A 9,638-nucleotide genomic window follows, 5' to 3' on the forward strand; every position below is an offset into this window, starting at 1 on the left:
AATCCATCTCCCTATCCCTCCCTCTCTCCTCCTCTCTCTGAATTCCTCTCTCTCATCCTTCATCTCTCTTCCTTTCTCTACTACCTCCCTCTCTCTTCCCCCATATCCCTCTTCCCTCTAATCCTCTCACTATCTCCCTCCCTATCTCCTTCTCCCTCCCTCCTTCTCTCTCTCCCACCTCCATCTTTAAGTCTCCCTCTCCCTCTCTTACCCTTCTCTATCTCTCTCACTCCTCTCCCCCTCTCTTCATTCCTTTTCTCCCCTCCTCTTCAATTTATCTCCATCTCTCCCTTGTGAGTCCCCTTATTTCTCCACCTCTATCACAATATGTCTTTGTTCTTATCTTCTATATATATCTAGAGTTAATAGATATATATATATATATATATATATATATATATATATATATATATATATATATATATATATATATATATATATATATATATATATAATTTAATATTTTATTAATCCAAAGTTATTAAATTTAATAATAATAATATTAGGGTTAATAATGTTCTTTTGCATGGTATTAATAATAATTTGGTCCATGGTATTTGGCCCATAGGCTTGTTATATAGCAAGCAACGAGAGGAATCAAATCTCTTAAGGTGCAAAACTCTTTTTTGAGTGCAAAACTTGAGAAAGGGTTTTCACCTCAAGAGATTTTATCCCTCTTGGCGCTTGATAGATCTAGAGTTAACATGGATCTAGGCTAGTTTCAGTCGTGTGAGGCCAAAGAAGATATAATGAACAGATGATTGATTTTATCAATAATATGTAAAATCATCTAATATTAATATAATATTTTAAATATGCTAAATATGTCTCAGATTAATCTGCTCATTTTAATTTTAGCTTTTCTTAGTTACTTTAGTTTATTGAGATGATAAATATTGTGAATAACTTTAATGATGAAAAATGATGAAATTAAAATTTTGAATGTAAAGTGACAATGTAATAGTTTTGAATAATAGAAAATGTGAATAATAAGAATATAGTAAATTACAAATAGGTGATTAATCTCAAACTATTTTCTTCTACTATTTTATTGTCACCCTTGTTACTTTTGTCATCTTTTCATGATTATATGAAAAGGACAGGTTAAATCATAAACCATTTAAATCTTTAGCTCAAGATATTATAGCAAACATCATACCTTGTCTCTCTTTCTCTCGAATATTAATAGGTTATATTACTATAACACAAAAATTAATGTACATTGTCAATAATATTTTATGCTTACATTGAAATCAATGCACAATATTAATCAAATCAGTTTAAAATTAATATACCATCATACATCCAATTACATCAAATCAAAAATCAACATATACACAAAAATCAATGCATCTAATGCAAGAATAAATAAGATTAGAAAACAACATTTACACTGAAGTCAATGCATGTAATACAAGCAATCAAATATGATTAGAATCAACATTTACACTCAAATCAATGCATCTTGTGCAAGTCAGAAAATAGGTTTATAAACCAACATCTTCATGGAAATAAATGCATCTAGTGCAAGTAACGAAATAGGATTATAAATCAACATCAAGACTGAAATAAATGCATATAGTGAAAGTAATGAAATAGGTTTAGAAATCACCATCTACATTAAATTCAATGAATTTAGTGGAAGCAATAAAATAGAAATAGAAATTGTCTACATTGAAACCAATGTATCTAGTGCAAGCAATCAAATATTATTAAAAACCAACATCTACATTGAAATCAATGCATCGAGTGTAAGCTATAAAATAGGATTAGAAACCACCATCTACACTAAAATCAATGCATTTAGTCAAAGAAATCAAATAGGATTAGAAATCATCTACATTGAAATCAATGCATATAGTGCAAGCAATCAAATATCATTAGAAATCAACATCTACACTAAAATCAATGCATCTAGTGCAAGCAATGAAATAGGATTAGAAATCACCATATAAACTAAAATCAATGCATGTAGTGCAATAAATATTCTTCCCTCTCTTCCCCCTCCATCTCTATATGTATATATATATATATATATATATATATATATATATATATATATATATATATATATATATATATCTATATATATATATATATATATATATATATATATATATATATATCTTCCTCCATCTCTCCTTCTTTGTCTCTCTATCTCAACCCCCCCAACACACGTGGTCTCTCACTCGATATCTATCAATCACTTTGTCCCTCCCTCTCTCTCTCCATCTCTCTCTGCTTCCCTCTCTTCACTTTCCATATATATCTCTATATCCCTTTGTCTCTCTATATCACCCCCAAAACAGACATGCTCTTTCTCCAATCTATCTATCTCTCCCTCCCTCCTCCTCTCCCTCCCTCTCTCTCTCTCTCTTCCCCTTCTCTCCCTCTCCCCCACTTCTACCTCTCTTCCCTCTTGTTGTCCTCTCTCCCTTTCTATGCATTTTTCTTATCACTCCCTCTCCCTCTCTCTCTCCACCTTTCTCTTTGTATTTCTTTATTCTTACCTCCCTCTCTCCCCCTCCAAATCCATCTCTCTCCCTCCCTCTCTCCACTCTCTCACATCCTCTCTCTATCTCTTTCTCTCTCTTCACCCTTTAACTCTGTTACTATATCCCTCCCTCTCTCCCCTCTCCTTCTCTCCCCCATTCGCTCCACCTCTTCTTCTTTTTCTCTTTCCCTCACCTCCAAACATACACACTATTTCTCCATCTCTCCCTTGTCACTCCCTCTCTATCTCCACTTTTCACTCTCTATGTATTTATTCTTCCCTCCCTCTCTCCTCCTCTCTCTCAATTATGCTCTCTCATACATGCTCTCTCTCCCTTTCTCTCCTACCTCCCTCTCTCTTCCCCCATCACTCTCTCAATATTAGTTTGTCTAGAAAAATATAAGCACAAGTTCCATTTCCAATATATTAGCCCTTGTAAAGAATTATCTATAGACCTTTATTTAACATTTTTGATCTCAGAATAGCGGCTTCCTTCTCCTCGAAAGCCTGACATAACTCAATTTTGAACCACTTTACCTAATGAATGAAAATCACATGATAAACAACATTGGGATCAGACATTTAATTCTTCCATTATTAATTACTATGTGCCATTTTATTAAAAGAAGATTGAGATTTTATGCATATTTCCTTTCACATAATACATGTATAGGAAAATAAAATATTCCATAAAAAGGACTACAAATCCAATAGTTACTTAGACTTATCGTCAAAGTTACACAAACCATGGGTGTGACCAAAACGAACAGAAGATTTTGGTGCGGTTGCGGCACTCATCCCAAACTTATGAAGCAGGGAATCAGAACCCTCACCCTAACCTTTTTTTTTTTACAAGAATGTCTTGCAAATATCTTTGAGATCTCCCAAGTTTTTCAAGGTGCCAAATTTGTCCAATATTTCCAGAACTCTTGAGGTCTAAGCTTGTTTTGCTGATATTTTCAATATTTTCGCCAGTGTTTCTAATAAGTTTCTTTTTAGAACTTCAGCAATATATTCCCTAAAATTATGTTTTCAACAATTATATATATATTGAAGAAAAAAAAAAAGACAAAAATAAAATATGAACTAAAGTATATCAATTGTTTAGCTTTCATACACATATTGGTAAATGAGATAAATAATAAATTAGAAACACTAAACTAGTAAATATCAAATATCATACATATCATTTTCTGATATGAAATAAAATTGAATTTTCAAATTTCTTACGTAAATCAAATTTAAATTTCGTAATTTAAAATCAAATTTCAGATTTTCATCTCAAGGTATTTGTAAATTATATATCTATCAAACAAGGCCCACATAATTATCAAATTGAAATGCAAATATCATAATATCTCAACTGTTAATGATAAAGTTGAAAACTTCAAAGAACAAAAAAATAGATTATCTGGAAAGCTCCATGAGTCTAGGAAAAAAGACTTGAGAACATAATCTAGATAGTGAGACTAATTGGACAAAAGTCATCGCCCTCCAGATCATCCAATGGAACTGTTACCCCTCATTTCAGCAAGGGTACCTATAGTTAATTTTTCCTTTTGGGAAGCATCATTGTAGTCCTAGAAAATCCAAATCGTAGACTTGTAGGTCATGGATGTTATATATTGTGGTGTCCTATGCCTATTACTGTCTGACATACCCAATCGACATACACTCCACTTTTAGGTTCTTTCATCCTGCATAGGATTGGAGGGATTAAGAAGGGCATACTTGGACACATGCTTTAGAGGAACCTTTGGTCTTGTAGCAATGATCACTATTTGTAGTATAGCCCATGTCTTGAGCGCACCTATGTCCTATCCACATGGTCATGTGTCATAGAGTCTGTATGCAATCTCTAGTTGTGATATATCATTCATGTTACAGTTCTCAACATGGCATACTCACATTTTACAACATTTCACCTTTCCCAAGGCAGTTTACAGATCCCAACACATAGGATCCCAAGGATCAAGAGTCAACAAAGACTCAAATTGTTCAACATAATTTTCACTTACCATGCCACATGGAAATTTTATTAAAATGTCAAGACACCAAGGAGATATGCCCAATCAAAGGTGGTTGTACTCCTTTTATGACACAGGTGGGCTTGAAGAAGGCATATTGAGGTCAATCCTTGGTCAAATGAGGCAAGTGATATGTTAAAAGTCATCGACCATTTTCTGTCCGAGCAAACCCATGTGCCTAAATTGGCAAAATCAACCTTAAAAGACAAGTCCTCACACATCTCAAGAGATATGTTAAGCAAGGAAGGCAAGTCGTTGGGCCTCCTAAGGAATCTAAAAATTATTTCAAGTCACTTCAAGCCAATTCCAAATGGAACATTGCATCTCTAAGGCAAACCATCCTCCTCCTATGTTTGGGTCACTTTATTTAATGGTTGTTTTATGACCCATTTTTTAGCGTGGACTATAAGTAGCAGATTATAGAGACATCGGAGAAAGCCATAGTTTTCTCCCAGTGGACAAGTATGCCATATTTGCTTCAGGTTCCTATAAAAAAATCATGCATACAACATAGAAGGTTGGATGGAAGTTGGAACTATGTCTGTAATAGCACGAGATAAAGATGTGAATGATTTCATGACAATCCCTAAGGTAATTATTATGGAAATGTCACTGAAAGTTGCCAGTCTTGGTCTCAACATGGTCGCTGCATGTTATGTTCTTCTACTTGATCTTTGATGGAATCCAACAACTGAAAACTAACCTATTGATAGATCACATCAAATTGTACAAATGTGTCCTGTGATGGTTTCCCTATTTACAGTTAAATATATTGTGGAATATCATATTTTAGCACTCCATTAATGGAAGTGAGAAATGCTTGCATCACCATTTAGGGAGGATGGAGCTGGTGGCCGTCAAATATGCCTTAGAGAGGAGGACTTGATACATTTATTTATGGTTTGGGAACATTGGTCTTATTTCATGAAAGGAAAAGTGACTGAGGAATTACAGAAAAAAGAAGCAAAGCTACAAGTTTTGAGATAGTTTTGGGATTTCATGGGAGCAAGTTATACATGAAAGTGCATTTCCATTGGGTTGCTAAGACTATACTTTTCAAAGACCACTAGACATGTATGGATTCTCCCACAATTTGTTTTGAGTTGTCAGGAAGGAGCCACCCTTCAAGTAGCTTCCTACATGTTCTAACAGTGTTGGATTCCATTTTCTAGATCCAGTTGTAGATTCTGAGATAAGTTTGGCTCTATTTCAGCATTTTGTGAGCCTCAAGTTTTAGCTTCCCTTCCCTCCTTTTAGAAACATCTTGTGCTCATTCATGTTCACTCTTCCCTTGACACTTTATATTCCTAACTTCAATTTAAACTATGCGCAAGAGTATCCATCCTACCGAAGCAACCGAAGCATGCATAGTTTATGTCTTCACTTTCCTAGATCCAGGCCCCACAAGAGAAGTAGTCCCCATCCCCCCTCGAGACATTGGGTTGCTCCTCTGGAAGGTTGCTCAGAGGTGCTTAACACAAGACTTTTTGTAATGATAACAGTTTGTTCCTCATCCAACAAACAACCTCCCACAGAAGAACTTGGAAATAACATCACGCACTGTGACAATATCATATAATGGCCTTTAACTATCAAAATTGATTTTTTTTCTGTAGGAAGTCAGTGGGCCTCGCAGTGTGTGAGAAGAGTGAGCAGGTCAGTATTTGGTTTTTGTGAGTACAGATCCTAACTGTGATGTTCTAGATTGAGATGTTTGTTTGTTTCTTTTCAAAATGTGCTCCATTTTTTAATGGTTGTTAATCTCTCTGGGATAGCCTTTTAAATATTGAATTGAGAAACAATTTTCTTTCTAGTTTGTAATCGCTCTGGGTACTTTAAAACTTTTGGCTGTTTGTTATGTGATGTTAGCTGAGCTAAGAAGCCTTTGTGAATTCAGCTATTGGATAGGAAATGTTCCAACAAATATAGTTAGTTTTTCTGAAGAGTCAGAGCAACCATGAGTATTGCTAGATTTATTAAATGTGTGACTATGGGGGATGGTGTTGTGGGAAAAAATTGCATGCTTATTTCCTACACAAGCAACACATTTCGAACAGACTATGTACCAATAATGTTTGATAACTTCAGTGCAAATGTAGTGGTGGATGGAAGTACAACGAATCTTGGCCTCTGGGACACGAAGGAACAAGAGGATTACAACAGGATCAGGTCCCTGAGTTATAGAGGTGCAAATGTCTTCCTCCTGGCTTTCTCCTTAATCAACAAGGCCAATTATAAAAACATTTCCAAAAAGTGGATTCCAAAATTGAGACACTACGCACCATTTGTGTCTATCATTTTGGCAGGGACAAAATTAGATTTACAAAAAGACAAACAATTTTTTGTTGATCATCCCAGAGCAACACCAATCTCAACAACACAAGGTGAAGATTAGAAGAGGAAAATGGGGGCTGCAGCATACATTGAATGCAATTATAAAACACAACAGAATGTTAAGGTTGTTTTTGATGTCGTAGTAAAAATGGTTCTTCAACCACCAAAGCAAAAGAAACGCAGAAACAAGCAAAGAACATAATTTATCCTTTAAGGGATTTATCTATCGTTGGCATCTGCAGAACTTTAAAGTGCATTATTTAATCAAAGGCTGGCATAATATTTCCCAAGTATTTCTGATTTGTTACTATATGTTTAGTGTGTTGAATTTATTGTAAAGCCATATGCTCTGGCAAAAGGTCCTTCTTTTTTCATTTTATATCATTGCTTGTGTTGTTATGGAGGACTATTTTGAAATGTAAATGAAAGGTCCTGATTTTTTTCATTTTATATCATTTCATGTTGTGGTTATGGAGGACTATTTTGAAATGTAAATGAAAGTTGGGTGTACATGCATAGGATACTATGATGAGAGTGGTAAAATATGTTTTTTACCATGTGAGTTCTCAATTGCAGTTGAAGTCATACTGCTAAGAATCGTGTTCAAGGCATGGAGGTGCTTTGCGCTTTGCCCTGTTAGAAAGCCATGTAATTTTTATTACTGAGTTTGGCTATATTGTCTCAATGTGCAAGATTTAATTTAGTATATAAAAGATCATAGAGTATTTGGTTATTCGACTCCTTGCAAAATATCTAAAGATTAGCTCATCATCTTATGGATTTGACCCTTGTGGATGGGAGGAGGTTGAAACAATGCCTATATCTTTTTCTTCTTTCTCATTGTAGAGGGTTGGACTCAACTGGATGCTCAGACCTTGATTATACACCATTTTGTAGCAATTTAGCATGAGACTAATAAGAATTGCAACTATTTTTATGGGATCCATGTGGTATGGAGTTTTAGTACAATTTCTTCTTTTGTGATCATATGTTAATTTGTTTTGTATACTTTCATTAATCATTTCATTGCTTCTAAGTGAATTCTTTCAATTTGATAGGCAGAATTCATTACATTAGTGCTCTGCTTTGGGAAAAAATTCACCATTTCATGTTTTCTGCAGTCTAGGAAGGATCCATGGTTTTCACATGCTCTTCTTAGCTTCTCACTAGTCTTAAAAATCTCACCCCATCAACCCCTATAGTGCTAAACCTTATGCCTACCTTGCCCCATTCAACACCCTACAATTTTCACCTAATTCCCTAGACCTAAACTGTCCAGCTCCTCCTGATCCAACAAAACCTCTTTAAAAGTCTAATCAAAACTTTGTGCTACTATACCTAGCCTAAAATCCTTTCCCTGATCTAGTCATATTGGCTTAGATCTTTATGGAGAGAGCCCTCTCCCGGCCTAGTAGGGCTAGCTACTTGGCTAAGCGTGGTTTGTAGTTACCATGGCATTTCCTTCCTTCAGCCTGAGGTTCAATCTAGGTGATAACATAGTGGTGACCATACTGGGGAACAAAAGACTAATCACCTTGGTAATATCTTTCATTTAAATTCTTAAGCTTATGGATGATGAGTTTTAGAATTTACTAGGCTGAATTGGAAAGTTGTAAAGCAATATATAAAACTTCGAAATTTAAGCACACTGGCTTCGAGAAAGTACACTAGGGCCAATCCAGATCCAAACCCTGCCCCAGTACTAGATAATCTTAACTTGATTTCGAGAAGACTCAAAATACAAGAAAGTTCAGTCAGTCCAACACCTTTAATAAAAGTAGATTCTTTCCCTGATGAGTGGTTGTTTTTAGAAGACCTCCCATTTGATCTGTCGTTTGATCTTTCCCTACTTAGAACCAGGTCTGAAAGTGCACTTGAGGACATAGTTCTAGATCTAGATTTTATTGCAGATCTTGAAGTCCAAAAGCTGAACCGTTCAGTTGATGAGTATATTCTAAATTCCCCTCAATCATCCCATACTACTGCTAAGATCCCCGAGCTTTCTGAACTAGTGTCCACTACATTAGTTCATCATTATTCCCTTCAACCTATGAAGTTCATTCCCCACCTCCATTTATACCCTGTCAACCTATCATTCCCCATCAATCACCTATTACTCTAGTTCTCCATCAACTATTGCATCAACTCCTAGTAGCCTGATCCTTGCTTTAAATCCACCTCGAGTTATGGCTGCCTAGTATGCACCCCTTGTTTTACCTCAGAATATTGGTGCCATGCCCGCTGATTATCAAAGAAAAATACCTTTCATTGATGCCACTCAAACCATTATGGCTCAACAACATGTTGATAAAATGAATGATTTCTTTGACCTCCAGGAAGCAGAGATTGAAGATGTGATGATGAGATTGTTTGTACAAATATTTGGAGGTGAAGTTCGAAAATGGTTTGGAGCTTTACCAACAGCTTCTATCACCAGTTTACCAATCCTCCATACGCAATTCCTGGATCGATGTGATTCGGATCTTGGAAGGAGGCCCCCAAGATCTAAAAGATTGAAATGGATCTTGGGGGGAAAGACCCCCAACATCTGAAAACTTGCATTGATAGAAGAAAAATCTAAAAACTTGCACTGATCCGGATCTTGAGGGGAGGCCCCCAAGATCTAAAATATTGAAATGGATCTTGGGAGGAGAGACCCCCAAGATCTGAAAACTTGCAATGGATCTTGGGGGAAAGGACCCCAAGATTTGAAAACTTGAATTGCCAGAAGAAGAAAAAAAATAAGAATGCCCAATAAACAAAACCACAAAGAAACTTTTATT

At 35.5% G+C, this 9,638-nt stretch overlaps 1 pseudogene; it reads left to right on the top strand.

The window, feature by feature from the left end:
* Positions 1 to 6,478: 6,478 nt before the first annotated feature.
* LOC149183644 (rac-like GTP-binding protein RAC2 pseudogene) lies at positions 6,479 to 7,069 on the top strand (annotated as a pseudogene).
* The last annotated feature ends 2,569 nt before the right edge of the window (positions 7,070 to 9,638 follow it).

Source organism: Pinus tabuliformis, chromosome 3_2 (assembly GCF_031772625.1).
Source record: "Pinus tabuliformis cultivar Carrire ecotype Pingquan chromosome 3_2, CPIR1, whole genome shotgun sequence".
Taxonomy (NCBI): Eukaryota; Viridiplantae; Streptophyta; class Pinopsida; order Pinales; family Pinaceae; genus Pinus; species Pinus tabuliformis.